At 35.4% G+C, this 16,848-nt stretch overlaps 1 pseudogene; it reads left to right on the top strand.

Moving 5' to 3' along the window:
* The first annotated feature begins 14,431 nt into the window (after positions 1-14,431).
* Positions 14,432-16,581, top strand: LOC107892786 (pectate lyase-like; annotated as a pseudogene).
* The last annotated feature ends 267 nt before the right edge of the window (positions 16,582-16,848 follow it).

Consider the following 16,848-nt stretch of genomic DNA (forward strand, 5'->3'; position numbering starts at 1 on the left):
CTGATTCCAAAAGACTTTTATCAACAGTACTTGTTTATTCCGAAGTTCTTTGATAGCCTGAGCCAAAATTTTCACCAGTTCTTCAGAACACATCAAATCTGGCTATAATTCAATCTCACTATGAGGAATCACATGTGAAGGATCAGATATGTACCGTCTCAACATTGAAACATGGAACACATTGTGAATTGTTTCAAGTTCAGAAGGCAAAGCTAATCGGAAAGCTACAGGATCGATTCTTTTCAAAATCTCGTACAGCCCGATAAATCTCGAACTCAACTTTCCTTTCCTGCCAAAACGTAGTATTTTCTTTAATGGAAAACTTTTAAAAATACTCGATCACCAACAGCACATTCTACATCTTTTCTTTTCAAATCTGCTTACGATTTCTGACGATCAGACGTAGCTTTCAAACAATCTTGAAAAATTCAAACTTTATCTTTAGTTTCTTGAATCAAACCAATCCCTACCATTTTTTATTCATTTAGCTCAGACCAATACAAGGGCATTTTACATTTTATTCTGTATAAAGCTTCAAACGATTTCATTTTAATAGTGGACTGATAACTATTATTATAAGCAAATTTAGTTGACGATAGATTTTTTCCTAACTACCCTCAAACTCGAGTATACAACATCCTAACATATCTTCCAGAATCTGTATTACTCGTTTTGATTGCCCGTCAATCTAAGGATGAAACGCTGTGCTAAATTTGAGTTTAGTGCCAAAAGCCTCATGAAGCTTACTCCAAAATCTCGATGTAAGCATCAGGTCACGATCAAAAATAATAAATGTCAGAACTCCGTGAAATCTTATAATTTCTAACATATATAATTCCACTAATCTCTAAAGTGAGTATTATGTTCTGACTGGCATAAAATGTGATAACTTAGTCAATCTGTCAACAATCACCCAAATCGAATCTTTCATTTTCGGAGTTATAGGCAAACCAAATACGAAATCAATCGTGAGTTGCTCTTATTTCCACTCAGGAATCATAATAGGTTGTAATGATCTCGATGGTACCTGATGCTTTGTTTTAACGTGGTGACAAATCAAACATTTAGCTATGAATGCACAAATCTCATGTTTCATACCTAGCCACTAGTACATCTGTTTCAAATCAAAATACATTTTCATGCTACCAGGATGAATAGAATACGTACTATTGTGAGCCTCTAATAGAATATCACGTTTTAAATCTAGATTATTTGGAACACAAATTCTATGCCAATAATACAATGTACCATCATCACCAATACTGTATTCAATAGCCAAATTATCCTGAACCAAATTTCGTTTCATTATCAACTTCGGATCATCATTTTGTAACTTTCGAATTCGCTAAAGAAACAAGGGTTCAGTCCTCAACTCTACCAGTATAGAACTATCATCATTCAAAGCTAAATGAGCATTCAATCTCAAAGTGCAAATAATGATGATTTTCGACTAAGTGCATCTGCAACCACTTTAGCCTTTCCTGGGTGATAATCAATAACCAGATCATAATCTTTCAGTAGCTCTAACCAATAACCAATAACCAGATCATAATCTTTCAGTAGCTCTAACCAATGTCATTGTCTCAAATTTAGTTCCTTCTACGTCATTAAATTCTTTAAACTTTTGTGATAAGTAAACACATGACATTTCTCCCTTTATAAATAATGCCACCATATCTTTAAAGTGAAGACAATCGCGACCAACTCGAGATCGTGAGTAGCATAATTTCTTTCATATGGCTTTAACTGTTGAGAAGCATAAGCTACTACTTTCCTGAATTGCATCAATACACAACCCAAACCACTGAGAGACACATCACTATAAACAACATATTCTATCCCAGATTCAGGTTGAATCAATACTGCAGCTTTTGTTAACATAAGTTTTAGCTAATCAAAACTCTGTTGGCACTTATCAGACCAAACAAATTCGATGTTTTTCTGTAGTAATTTGGTTATAGGTGAAGCAATAGTCGAGAAATTTTTAACAAAACGATGGTAGTAACCTGCTAAACCCAGAAAACTTAGCACTTCTGAAACATTTTTTAGAGTTTTCCAACTCATTACAACAGAAACTTTACTTAGACCGACTCGAACCTCGTCAGTTGATACTATATGTCCCAAAATTCCAACCTTGCGAAGCCAGAATTCACATTTACTGAACTTTGCATACAATTGTTTTTCTCACAAAGTCTATAACATGATTCTCAAGTGTTGAGCATGTTCAGATTTTGTTTTAAAATATATTAATATATCATCAACAAACAAACCACAAATGACATTACTAGAAACTCATTGTGACCATAACTAGTTCTAAAAGTAGTATTTGGCACATCACAATCTTTAACTCGCATTTGATAATACCCGTATCTGATATCTATCTTTGAGAACACTGTGACACCTTTTAATTGATCAAACAAATCGTCAATATGTGGCAAGGGGTACTGTAACACCCCTTACCCGTATTCAATGTCGGAATAAGGTTACGGATATTAATGGACTTACAACTTTCACAAGCATCCAATTCAAATAAAAAATCATCAACCAAATGTAATTCCAATCAATACAATCACATTGTCCCTATTACGAGCCTACGAGGCTCTAAACATGCATTAAGAGTGGCTCGGGACTAAACTAATAACTTTTAAAACATTTAGAACACTTAGAAAATTTTTCTCAAAACAGAGGACATATGCCCATTTGAACAGGCCGTGTGTTATGCTCGTTTAACAGGCCGTGTGTCTCACACGGCCACCAGACACACCCATGTCATAGGGAGTGTGGACATTCGAAATGGGAGGACATGGCCGTGTCCCAGCTTGTGTCCGACCCCGTGTAACTCTCTAACTTGGGTTATACGGCTAACACACACAGCCGTCTCCCCTAAAAATGGCTATACACGTCCGTGTGCCAGGTCGTGTGCTAGGTCGTGCTAAACCTGTAAGGTATACTGACTTATGCCGCACAGCCAAGTCACACGCCCGTGTGTCAGGCCGTTTGGAGTATACTGACTTGATTTCAATTTCAACACAGGGGACACACGGCCATGTAACCTGACAGTTTGTCACACACGGTTAAGACACATGCCCATGTCTCTGCTTGTGTGGTCAAAAATAGGCTATTTACCAAGCCAATTTTCCACCCAAAATACATATACCTACACCACAATTCCAAGGCACCAACGCAAGGCATGAATAACCATTAAATCAACCTCATATCAAGCATATTCCACACCATTTCATTACCCATCAATACAAGTCAAAAACTACCACAATATGCCATAAAATTTATACCTTACGCGATTTAGTCGTTTTTATCAAATTGATTAATCAAACAATAAAATTTCTTAACAAAATTTTCACACAAACATATTATCATACTATAGACATTAAAATGATAATAAAATAATTATTTTGACCTCGGATTTGTGGTCCCAAAACCACTGCTTCGATTTGACTAAAAATGGGCTGTTACAGATACTTATTCTTTATTGTGACTTTATTCAACTGTTTGTAGTCAATATACTCAGTCGAATAAACCCTCGGTTTAAAAATTCTTGTAACTATGATTTCAACTCTTTTAACTCAGCTGGTGCCATACGAGACAGGAATATTGATATCGGTGCAATTCAAAAAACTAGATCAATCACAAACTCAACTTCACCATTGGGGGCCAAGCCCGGTAACTCTTTGAGAAATACATCAGTAAACTCATTAACAACTGATAGCTGATCTAACTCTAACTCTGAATCTCTGGTGTCAAGTATATATGCTAGGAATGTCTCACTACCTTTACGTATCAACCTCTATGCAAAAATAGCTGAAATGATTCTAGCAATACTATTCTGTTTGTTAGATTCAACTGAAATCACTTCTCCCATCTAACATTGCAAACCAATTCGCTTTTGTCTAAAATTTACCATGGCATCATGTAGAGATAACGAATCCATACCCAAAATAACATCAAATTCTTGAAAGGGTAATAACATCAAATCACTAGGGAATTCACAACCTCTAATTTTAAGTGGACATTTATGACAAACTAAGTTAACTATCATACTCTAACCCAGTGGATTAGTAACTTGAATTTCATATTTAGTTGATTCAATAGGTAGTTCCTTTTTTGTTACTAATGCAGTGCAAATATAAGAATGAGTTGACCCAAGGTCAATCAGTGCATATAAAGTAACATCAAAGAGATAGAATGTACCAACAATCACATTTGGTGCAGTAGCTTCCTCTCTAGCTCGGATGGCATATGTCCGAGCAAGTGCTCTAGTCTCTAACTGAACAACTATATCTTTTTCTCTCGTACGAGGGGTCCTAGTAGTGTTGCTTTGGCTCAGATGTCTACCTTTCTCAGATGTAAACATTTGTTTTTCATTATGTTCTTCACTTTCCTTCAATTGTTTCAGACAATTTCATAGAAAATGATCAGTAGATCCGCATCTATAACATGCCCCCAATTTAGTTCTACAATCACCAGAATGAAATTTTCCATAATGTTTACAACTGGGCTTTGAAGCGTTCTGTACACTTCCCACACTATCAACTAGTTATGTAGGAGATTTAAAATCATGCTGAATTGATTTATTTTGTTCGGGTGCTCAAACACTGAAGTAGCTCGACTAAAGTCTTCCCCAGTCTTCTTCGCTGGTGGTAAAGAAAATGACTTAGAGGAGCCTCTCTTGTTAAATTCTCGAATTCGCCTATGTCTTTGTACTTTGTTGTTGTACACTTCTTCCATTTTTTTGCATGATTAGATAAAACAAAAAATTCTTAGATTTCATTACCTCCAATCATCATTCTAATTTCATCGTTCAGGCCATCTTCAAATTGGATGAACATTTCTTCTTTAGTAGGCACAATTTCTTGATCATATTTACTGAGATACATGAACTCTCTCTTGTACTCAACCACTAACTTGTTTCCTTGCCTTAATTCAAGAAATTCTATATTTTTTTTGTCCAGATATCATTTTCTGACGTACTTCTTTTTGAACTCAGCCTGAAAGAAATCCCAAGTAAATTTCTCTCTCGGTACCACAACTATCAATATAGTTCACCAACTATATGCTTCTTCTTTTAATATTGAAATGACACCTCTAAGAAAATCATCAGGAGGGCAAGTCACTTCTTTGAAAACTTACAAGATATGCTGAATCCAATACTCATCTTTAACTAGATCATCTTCCGACCTACCTCAAAATTCTTCAGAACCACACTTCCTAAGCTTTTCAATCAATATGTGTCAACAAGATTCAGTCACTAGAGGATGTGGAGGTGCAATAAGAGATATAACGAGAGGTAGATTTCATTGAGCCGCAGTATTAATTTGTATAAATTCATCAAATCACTAATTCATAAACCTGAAAAACATGTTTTTAAGTTCATGTTCAGGTACTTGTAGAATTGGAATATTACTACTCATCCCTTGTTCTGTGGTCGGTATATTATTATTAACCTCATCAATGTCAGTACGATCAGATCCGGTCAATATCTTTACAGTATATAAGAAAAAACAAAGGTTAAATCAGGTCAAACACGTCACACTATCACAGAGTTATATGGCATGTAATTCTAGACATAACACACGCTACGTGTAGTCTGAGATTGACTAAATCGTAGCTCTGATACCACTAAATGTAACACCCTTAACCCATATCCCTCACTAAAATAGGGTTACGGGAATGCTATGACAAGTTAACAAAAATAGACAAGTAAATCATAATCATATCAAAATATAATTTATCAATTACCATAAGTAATTGAATTACAAAAATATCTTACATCTATTATGCTTAAATTCAGCTTTGGGGACTAAAGACGTAATCTTAAAACCCTCAGGAACTAATTTGAAACAAATCAGAAAGTTTTAGGAAAATATGAAAAATTTCAAAAAATAAAAAGGGGGCACAACTGCCGTGTGGCCAGGCCGTGTAACTTTTGAAGTTGGGACACACGGCCGTGTTCCTACTAATGTAACTCACTAAGCTGGGCACATGGTCTTGTCCTAGGCCGTATGCTAGATCGTGTAACTCCCTAACTTGTGACACACGGTCATGTGCTAAGCCATGTAACACATTAACTTAATACACACGATCGTGTCTTAGACCGTGTGTGGCACACGACCATTAGACCTATTCAAAATGATCGTGTGTGGCACGAGCGTGTCCCAAGCCGTGTGCACCTAAATGAACCTTAAACATCAGGCTTACCATTTCAAGATTTCTTGGACACTAGGTAATCCATTTACCAACCATTAGACCTATGCAAAATGACGTTAAATAAGCTCAAATCATGCTATTTCAACCACCTTAAGTGCCTAACCAATGTGCCCTCATTGGTATCACAAATATACAGACTTATACAACAAGATAAATCATCAAACAAAACATTCCAATTCATACAACTTATCCTCTAACCAATATGCCTATCATAGGCACCTCAAATCACAACAATTCAAATAGATCTTTTAGTAATTTATATGATACAAGTTTATATAAAAAAACATCTTCCATCATTCATGATCCATAACGAGTAATTATCTAAACATTTTTCAAGTAAACATCAAGATCATGTAGTGATGCTCATGTTATCAACTTGTAGATAGGTTCTTTACATATATACATACCAAAACAAAAGTAATGACAAAACAAGCCTATTACATGCCATATAATCCAAAACAAATGTTCAAAAGCTACCGAAATCGAATGGCTAGAGTGACTTGAGTGCTAATCTGATCGTCAAACCTTCAAAAGTGTCTACAGTAAACAAATAGTAACACAAGTAAGCTTATTAAATCTTAGTAAGTTCGACGTACAAAAATAATAAATCTTACTGAAATAAATATAACAATTAAATCAAAATAATTCAACAACAAGTGTTTTCTGTCATCCACAATATCAAACCAGTAAATTGCATAATTCAATTCAAAACTCAAATAATAATCTTTGCGAAAACATATATGTTCACAGTGGGTCAATTCAAGATCTCAAATACATGTCATGCCTGTAACATCCTGATTTTCGGGTTTTTTCGCGATTCTCGATATTTTGGTAAAGTTTTTAAATTTTGGTATTTGGTTGTGGAATTCATAATTTGAGTAGGTAAATGGGCTTATGGAAGGCCCATGTGCTGGCCAAAACCTGATGGAATTTTTGAATTTTAGACTTAAGAAGTTAAGGGCCTTGGATAGGTGGTCTTATTAAAATTTGTGGGTAAAATGTAACACAAAAGATCCTCTGGTAAAGTGCCTAAGTGACGCCACTAGGGAGCTATAAAGGTGGCGTGTAAGTGTTGGGGGAAGACCTGGGTTCGATTCCCTGTGATGGCAAAGGTAATGTTATTTTTATGCTTGTGCATGCTAGAGTTTAAAGCTAGATGGAACTCTGTGGGAGAGAGTTTGAAACAGTCAAATGCATGAATTAAGGAGGGATAAGGGGAGAGATTTTAGGGATTTGAGAGGAGGATAGAGCTTAGCTGAATTGGGGGGATTAGAGAGGGGATTTCGGCAGAGGGGTTTTAGTTAGGGATTTTCGGCAATAGGAATTAGGGTGTGCCGTTTTCTCTTTTTGGTGTAGTTTTTTCTCTCTTTTCTTTTCCAGCAAAATCTACCTTCCTCCCATTCATCTTTTCTTCTTTTTCTTTTCCAAAACCAGCCCACTACTCCCCTTCGTTCACCTATTGTTTTTCTTACCACCACTACTGCTGAAATACCGCAAAAGCTGAAATCCGTGGAGACTAGGTGGTGCCGATTCTTTGTTGACCAGCAAACCTCTTTTTTTTTCTTTTCACTTTTTAGTGGCCAATTCCCTTATCTTCTAGGCATAAATGGATTCAAGAAGAGAGACTGTGGTAAGTGCTCGAACTCTAAACGATTACTATAGTAACTGTTGACAAAAGCCGAAACCCCTATAGTTTAGGAGATGGTCGAATGTGGGTATAGGCTCTATTGGGTTTTTCTTTTAATCTTTTTATGGTTTGTTTAGTGGGGGAGCAGCAAGGCGTAGGGTCGACTTGGATTAGTTTGGCTCATCGGAGTGGCTAGAGCTAGTCATCAATTTCGGCAAAGGTAAGGTTCTTAAGGCCATTATGGAGGGTGGCCGAATGTGTAAGTGATGAAATTAGATGGTTCTCGATTTGGTTCAATTATTGTGAGCTGATCTATTAACGGTTGATTATAGGAGAAATCGTGTAGGAGATTTCGTCGAGGAATATCGCAAAACAGGTGTGTAACGAACCCTTTTTCATAGCTTAAAACGATAAATGCCAAAAAGCTGAAATGCCGAAATTCTGGCATTTCGAGGACTTGTGAGCAAGCGAACGCTCATTGGTTAGTTAGATTTGCTAAGTTGATGATCGGGATCGTTGGAACAGGTAAGAGCACGATTTTTGGCATGACGGTAAGTCGGACCTCGAGGGGCTGAAGTTGGGCCCAATGGGCTTTCGGGCCCATTTGGGTAAAATTGGTAGAAAATGAAAACCTATTAACTTGCGCATTAAGACTGGTAACAACATTATGGAATATAGGCTAAATGGGCCTAGATGACAAAATCGACTAAGTAGGGCCCATTAGGGGTTTTGGGCCTAATAACTCAGTTTCGCTAAAAATGGGCCAGAACCGCTGTTTAAAACATATGAATTGTTAGTAACTAGTAATGAACATGGAAAACCCTAATATTTGGTAAAATTATGAAATTACCTTTATAATACGAAAATGACTGTTTTGCCCCTAGGTAAAAATGACCATTATACCCCTAAGGTTTAATTATAAATTTGATACGTGGGATATGATATACATGATTGAGATGATATGCACATGATATGTATGAAATGCACATGATGAATTCATAAATGCATTGGGTTGGGTTTTTATATGGATGGAGGAAGTGCAAAAGGGCTTATGCCCCAGTTTATTGAAAAGGGCTTTGCCCCAGTTATTAAAAGAGGCTAGGCCTCCAGATATATGATAAAGCAGCTATGCTGCCAGCGGTGTGTTGGTTGGGTGGGTTGAATCATTTCCCCACATGGTGTGTTGGTTGGTACGGGTGGAGAGTAGCGGATGGTGGGTCGAGTAGTCTCCCCAATTGGGCTTGCATTCATTCTTTCATTGACATTACTCATGATAATGAAATGGGCCTACGGGCTATACCGTTTACAGTAAAGGCTTCGGCCCAGTGTTATGAAATATGGAATATGAAAAGGCTTCGGCCCAGTATATGTTGAGATTGGATTTGGTCTTAGGCCCAGTAGGCTGATATTGCTTTGGGCTCTGAAAGGGGCTTGTTACACATTGAGTTTCCAAACTCACCCCCTTTCCTTAACCTTGCAGGTGAGCCTTGATTTGGGGACTTGGAGCCGGAGGGGATTCAGAGTGGCCACGGTGATCGCCTTTGGGCTTTTGAATAAGTGTTTGGTTTTCATAAAGTTTGCTTTATTTATTATTTATTTTTGGGTTGTAATAAGGCCATTTTGACTTGATTTTCTTTCTTTTCTAGGATTATTTTATTTTTAATAACTTTAATCTGTTTGATAATAAATGGGCTAGACTTAGGACGTGTTTTCAAAATGATAATGGTTTTCAAAATAACACCACGCCACGATTATCCGATTTATCAAAGATTTCAACTAAAATAAATTACAACTCAATTTAACCAAGTGTGGCAATGGTTGTGGGCATGTCTAGGATTGGATCCATTCGAAAAGCTTGGTACTTAAGCAGCCTTCATGGCTTACCTCCTCTCTTACGGATTCCTACCTGGTGCCCAACTTCCATTCACTTTGTTAGCTTAACCAAAGTCATTTTTTAATACACTAAAACGAAACATGGGTTCTTATTTCAATGTGGCACGTCAGATTCGGCCATAACATCTAGGCCGGGTTTGGGGTGTTACAATGCCATTCAAAACTCATTAAATAAGTTATAATACAACGATTTATAACCTGATGAACGACTTAAAGATACAAGTATATAAGTAATCCAACCAAAACACGTCAATCGCTCATAAAAGCTAATCCACCCGATAAAATGCCAAACGCTTATAAGAGCTAATCCAACCGATAACACACCACAAGTGCCTAGCCTGCAGGATATACATTTACCCCCATAACATGCCAAATTAGGGTAGTATAACATGAGAGTTTGCAACATCTGTTGAACCTCGGTATAGTCAGGAAAAAATATATATAAAGCTCTCTACATAAATATCCACTCTATCCACGCATAACACGTCATCATTCAATTATATTATATCTCGCGTTCATTCGGCCCAAGTATCGATATCAACAACATTTTCCAAGACAACTTTCAACATTAATAGAATAATTTAAACCCATTATTTCATATCATGTCATCATACAATTCATATAGATATGAAATTAAAATCCGTTCGAACTTACCTGGACTGAGTTGTAATAGTTGTAGAAGTTCAGGGACTATTTTGTAATTTTCCCTTTTGTACATAAATCTACAAGGTCTTGATATGCTCAAGGAAGATGAAACCGAAGCTTCCTAGGTCTCCAATAGTGATTTCAGTAAGGGGTTTATGAAAATGAATAAGAAATTTCTAATTTTTTTCAATTTATTTTGTTTAATTTTGATTTATTTACAATTTTTCCATTAAACATACATTATTTTATCATTTTCATATCAAATGTTGTCCAACGCTATTAACTAGGGCTAAATTACTACATAGGTCCTTCCTCATTTAGTTGTTAGGCTACTTAATCATCTAAATGCAATAATTACTAAGTTTTGGACCTTTTTCAATTTAGTCATTTTTCTTTAATTAGCTATCTAAAAGTTATAATTTTCTTAACCAAATTTTAATACAACACTAATGACTCCGTAAATATTATAAAATAATATTTACGAGTCAACATGACAGAAATTTATGATCCCAAAACTATTATTCCGTCACCACTAAAAAATGGGTTGTTACAATCCTACATCCTTCACAGCCTCTTTAAAAAACTATGGCTCGACCCCTACAGTAATAGTTGCAAGAAAATTTTGGCGTCTCATATTAAATTTTTCACAATTAACATAATGCGTTATAGGAAATAGAGTACTTGAGGAATCCTCTAAAGTAGATGAGGCGGGACTTGGACTTTTCTTTATGACGATATGAGTGACAAAATCACGAAGCTTCATAGAGAGAAATTTCTACCTATGCCCTCATCCCAATTCAGGTGCATCATTACCTAAATCCCTTTACACCACCATGTCATTGGAGGAAGAAGAAGATACCACAGGTGTCAGAGAACTCACAGGTTGCAGAGTTGCAAGTAGAGGAACTTTCACGAGTTGTAAACCTCTGACTCACCAAAATATGTACCAAAACTTGTGTCTGCACTCCTATATGGCAAGGTAACATTGTCAGGCTCAATGGTTGTAGCATTCCCATCCAAATACGAAAAAATATCCTCAAAAAAATTTACATTGTCGGACATAAAAAACCTTTTAGAATCCAGATCATATAAATACCAACCTTTTTTGCCAAAAACATGCCCAACAAAAATAAACTCTCGAGTAGCAAACTTATCACCGTTAGAACATTAATTATAAGCAAAACATAAGCAACCAAACATACGAAGATCATTAAACAAAGGAGGTTTGTCAAACAACATTTAATACAGTGTTTTATTGTGAAGAAGAGGTGAATGAGTTTGATTAATGAGATGAGAAGTAGCCAACACATGCTTCCCCAAAAAGATATAAGCAGATTTCCCTAGAAACACAAAGCACGAGCTACATTTAAAATATGGTAATGTTTACTCTCCACTCTCCCATTTTGTTAAGGAGTACCAACACAAGATGTTTGAAAAATAATGTCATTTGCAAGAAAATAATCCTAGATAAATTCTGTCCTATCTAACACACTTTATTTGTTGAGAAAATTGATGATCAAACATAGCAATAAATGACATGAAAACTTTGAAACCTCCTTTTTATCAACTAATAGATCGACCCAAACAACATGAGAGAAATCATCAACCAATGTCAAAAAGTAATAAGATCCACAAAATGAATGAGTTTCATAAAAACCCCATAAATCACAATTATTTAACTCAAAAATATGAGTGGCTTTCTATTCACTAATTGGAAAGCAATTTCGTGTCTGCTTAACATGATAACAAATTCCACATGTTTTATTTAGATAGTCTATAGAGTTACTAACAAAAAGAAGTAATTTTACCACTTTCTCGAAAGGGTGACCTAATCTTCTATGCCAAAGATGATGAAGCTTCAACCAAAACCGCTTTGACCATTGGAACCTACCAAAAGTAGTAAAGTCCATCACGTCTCTTACCTGCTCCAGTCAACTCCCTCAAATGAAGGTCATGAATAACACATATGTTAGTAGAAAATTGGACAAAATAGTTCATATCATCATTCCACTCAGAAACTGAAATTAAATTATAGTTTACTTTAGGAACGTAAAGAACGTGTTTTAAGTGAATTTTGTTCATCAATTTAACCATTCCTTCTTTGGTAGCCACCACTATTTGTCTATAAGAGAAACCTACAGAACATGCTACAGCATCTCTCACATTCTTCAAACATATAAGATCACCTGTAACATGATTTGAACACCCCGTATCAAAAATCAATTATCCTTAGACTTATCATTCAACCAAGTGGAACTTGATTGCTTATTAGTAAACATTGCCAAAAAAGACTACTATTGCTCAGTGGTAAAACCAGGAAGTGTCGCCCCCTAAAAATTGCACTGCTCGTACTATGTTTTGCACTGGTGTTGCTTAATGGCTACTATCTACAACAGTAGAATTGAATTGCACACTGTCTTTTCCACGAGAAACTTGCTACGTGGAAGATGTGGCACCTCTCTTGCCACCACGACCATCACATTTCATCTGCAGCTTCCCATACTCTTCAAGCCACCAATCCGAGCGGCTATGCAAGTTAAAAAATTAGCCACCTCATTCCCCTTGCAATTGCAATGAGTGCACAACAAGGTCGGCTTATCAATACCATTATCTCGACCTTTATGATAACCCTCCATGAGTATCGAAAAGCCCAAAATTATGTTCTTCTCTTCCTTGACCTGTGTAATGTCGTGTACACATCCCTCTTGAGTTATTTCTTGTAATGCTTGCTTTACGGAAGGCAAAGGATCTTGGGAATGCAGTGTAAACCTAATCTGGGCATAATAATCAAAATAAAGACCAAGAAGAAATTTGTGAAGCCAACCATGCTCATGATGTTGTTCATGTACCTTTCTTAAGTTACATAAACATTGTCCACACTTACAACAAATCAAAGGTTCATGATTATATAACTCATCCCACAAAACTTTTAATTTACTAAAATAAACTGCAACACTTATAGTCTTGCTTTGCTCACAATGACTAATATATGCTTTTAATTGTAGAATATGTGGACTTTTGACAATGAAAAAACATTCATGTAAATCATCCCACAAAATTTTCACATTATCATAATTGGAAAGCATAGATCTTACCTCTAGATCGATAGTCTTCAAAATCCAGGACATAAGCATACAATGGACTGTAACGCAATCATCCATTGAGAAAAAAGGAATAAGACCTTACCATCAAAAAATCCAAATTTGCACTGAGAAGATAGAGTGACAGGAATAACATAGGCCCAGTCATCGAAATTGGTGAGCTTTAATTGAATAGGAGTAATAAATTTATCGGTTTGATCTTGAAGACCCAAGAAAAAAGGAGAGCTAGGTTCAATTTTAGGTGGTGGTGGTGGAGGAGGAGAATTATCGCCGCCAACCATTTAGAATGATAAAAGAAAAAAAATCTATCAAAAACCTTGCCTAAATGCCATGACAAGAAGAAGGTAATCTCTTGAATCTTGTTGATAAACCTCAAAGGTATATATATATATCTCTACATAGTTGTTACGTAGGAATCAAATTGCTAAAAGATAAAATCCCGTAATAATATCCTATAATATCCCATTAGGAATCAAATTGCTAAGAGATAATATCCTACATATCCCATTAGGAATCAAATTGCTAAGAGATAATATCCTACAATATCCCATTGAAATAAAATTGCTAAAAAGATAATATCTCATAATAATATCCTAATAGTTTTCCATATGAACATATAATGAAAATATTAGCTAATGAAGGTATTTAAAAACTAAATGGTAAAAATATTGAATGTTACAACAATAGGCTGTTGGCATTTATTCAATTGAGCATCTAAACTAGGTATGAAAGCCAACCATTTTTTTGCATATAGTTATTGGTTAAACCATTTTTTTATTTTAGGGGAAAAATTTAGGTTAGTATATTATAAAGACAATGGTTGGTTAGTTATTAACCTCTGCACTCTAATTTTAGCGACACACAATTTGATGGAAATGTTTATTTAAGGTGACTTCAAAGCACTTGGCTTTCATCACAATAACCAAAAGTAGCTTAAGCACTAGATATATTTGGGTTTCACCATCTTCTTTGATTTCAAAACCTAGACTTCCCTAAAAAAAAAAGAAACATATCATAAGAAAATAGCTATGGAGGTAACTACGCTGAGGCTTGTTTTCTTCTTTTCTTTTGCCGCCATAATTCCAAGACTATTGGCAAATATTATTGAATTTGATGAATTTTGGAAGCAACGTGAGAAAGAAGCATGGAATATTACTCTGGTAGCTTATGAGTCGAGTCCAGAAAACATCATCAATCACCTCAACTATAATGTTGATAAGTAAATCATATTATAGCTTTCATTTTATTTCTTATTGTTCATCTTTTATATAAAAAGTCATAGTTTAGAGATAATAAAGTAAGTTACAAATATTAAAAGTTGAACTATAGAATTATTGCATACCATCAATTTAGAATCTATGTATAAATTAATTATGCTAAACTCTGAGTTCTTCTCATTTTCATTATTGTTGATTGCAATTAGTAATCATCCATGCATATATTCTATTACATTATCACTCATAATTATATCAAGTTACAATAATCATATGCCTTTAGCTTAATGATTATATTATCATAATTTAGATGCATGAGAGTCACCGCTCTTACAATTTAATTTCCTCCACCATTTGAAACTTTGGTAACTTATATTTTAAATAGTGGTGTTATATATTATCTTGGACAATTTGTTGCAGGGTTATTAGAAAAATTAGTGCCAACCAAACCATAGAATTTGAGGATAGTCTTACTAACAACACAAGAAGATACTTGAGAGGAAAACATAAGAAGTACACTGGCCCATGCATGGCAACCAATCCAATTGATAGTTGTTGGCGGTGCAAGAAAAATTGGGCCAAAAACCGTAAAATATTGGTGAAATGTGTGCTTGGTTTTGGCCACAAAACTAGTGGTGGAAGTAATGGGGATTACTACTTGGTGACGGATAATTCTGATGATGATGTTCTAAACCCAAAACCAGGAACCTTACGTCATGCTGTGATCCAAAAAAGGCCATTGTGGATCATCTTTGCTCGTAGTATGCACATCAAATTGTCTCAAGAGCTAATAGTTCAAAGTCATAAGACAATTGATGGTTGTGGAGCAGATGTTCATATATCATATGGATGTGGAATTACACTTCAATTTGTGCAGAATGTCATCATTCACAACATTCATATCCATCACATTTTTCCAAGTTCTGGTGGCCTAATCAGGGACTCTGAAGATCACTTCGGTTTTCGAACGGTAGGTGATGGAGATGGGATTTCCATCTTTGGGTCATCAAATATTTGGCTTGATCATATTTCTATGTCCGAGAGCCAAGACGGACTCATTGATGCAATTCAGGGTTCCACTGCCATCACCATCTCAAACTGCCATTTCACCCATCACAATGATGTAAGTTTTGCTTAAAATACTTAGCAGGCTACACAATATGTCACCTAGTTTTTTATTCAATATTATGGATTTGTCTTTTAGGTGATGTTGTTTGGTGCAAGTGATGCCTATTCTAAAGATTAATTCATGCAAGTCACAATAGCATTCAACCATTTTGGCAAGGAATTAATACAAAGAATGCCTAGATGTCGGTGGGGTTTCTTTCATGTTTTCAACAATGACTACACTCATTGGAAAATGTATGCTATTGGTGGTAGCATGCATCCCACCATCATCAGCCAAGGCAACAGGTTCATTGCTCCACATGACCTCAATGCCAAAGAGGTAAATCAAAATAGACTTGAACCATGTTGATAACATTCATTACATTTGTAATCATGTTAAACACGATATGACCAGAAACACATTTGTGATCATACCATTTTTTTCCATTCCACTTTTGTAGGTAACCCATAGGATCTATGCATCAGAGTCAGAATGGAAAAATTGGGTATGGAGATCAGAAGAAGACTTGCTTATGAATGGAGCTGTCTTCAGAACTTCTGGGCCACTCATGCCTCCCGATTTAAAATTCAACGAGAAAGATATAATCAAAGCTAAGCCTGGAACATATGTCAGAACACTCACTCGTTTTGCAGGAACTCTTAATTGCAAAAAAGGTATCAAGTGCTAGATATGACGTTGAATTTTACTAATCTTTAAAAATAAAATCATGAAATGTAAAAAATATAAGTGATGCATGGAAAAAAATATTCTTACACTGGTTAACACAATACAATAAAATGTAACCAACGTATTGTTTTTTTTTCTTAAATTCAATAAAAATAATGAATTAAATAATTTTTTTTCTAAGATCATATTTTACTTATCCTTGATGTTTATGAGCACCAAATAAAGCAAATCGATCTCTTATTTGTTCTTTAATTGGTTTACTGTTACGATTATTGGGGGTAAGCAATTGATAATGTCGTATTAATCTTTATTAATAAATAATCACTCCTCACTATTTTAAAGATATTA

Source organism: Gossypium hirsutum, chromosome A09, assembly GCF_007990345.1.
Source record: "Gossypium hirsutum isolate 1008001.06 chromosome A09, Gossypium_hirsutum_v2.1, whole genome shotgun sequence".
NCBI lineage: Eukaryota > Viridiplantae > Streptophyta > Magnoliopsida > Malvales > Malvaceae > Gossypium > Gossypium hirsutum.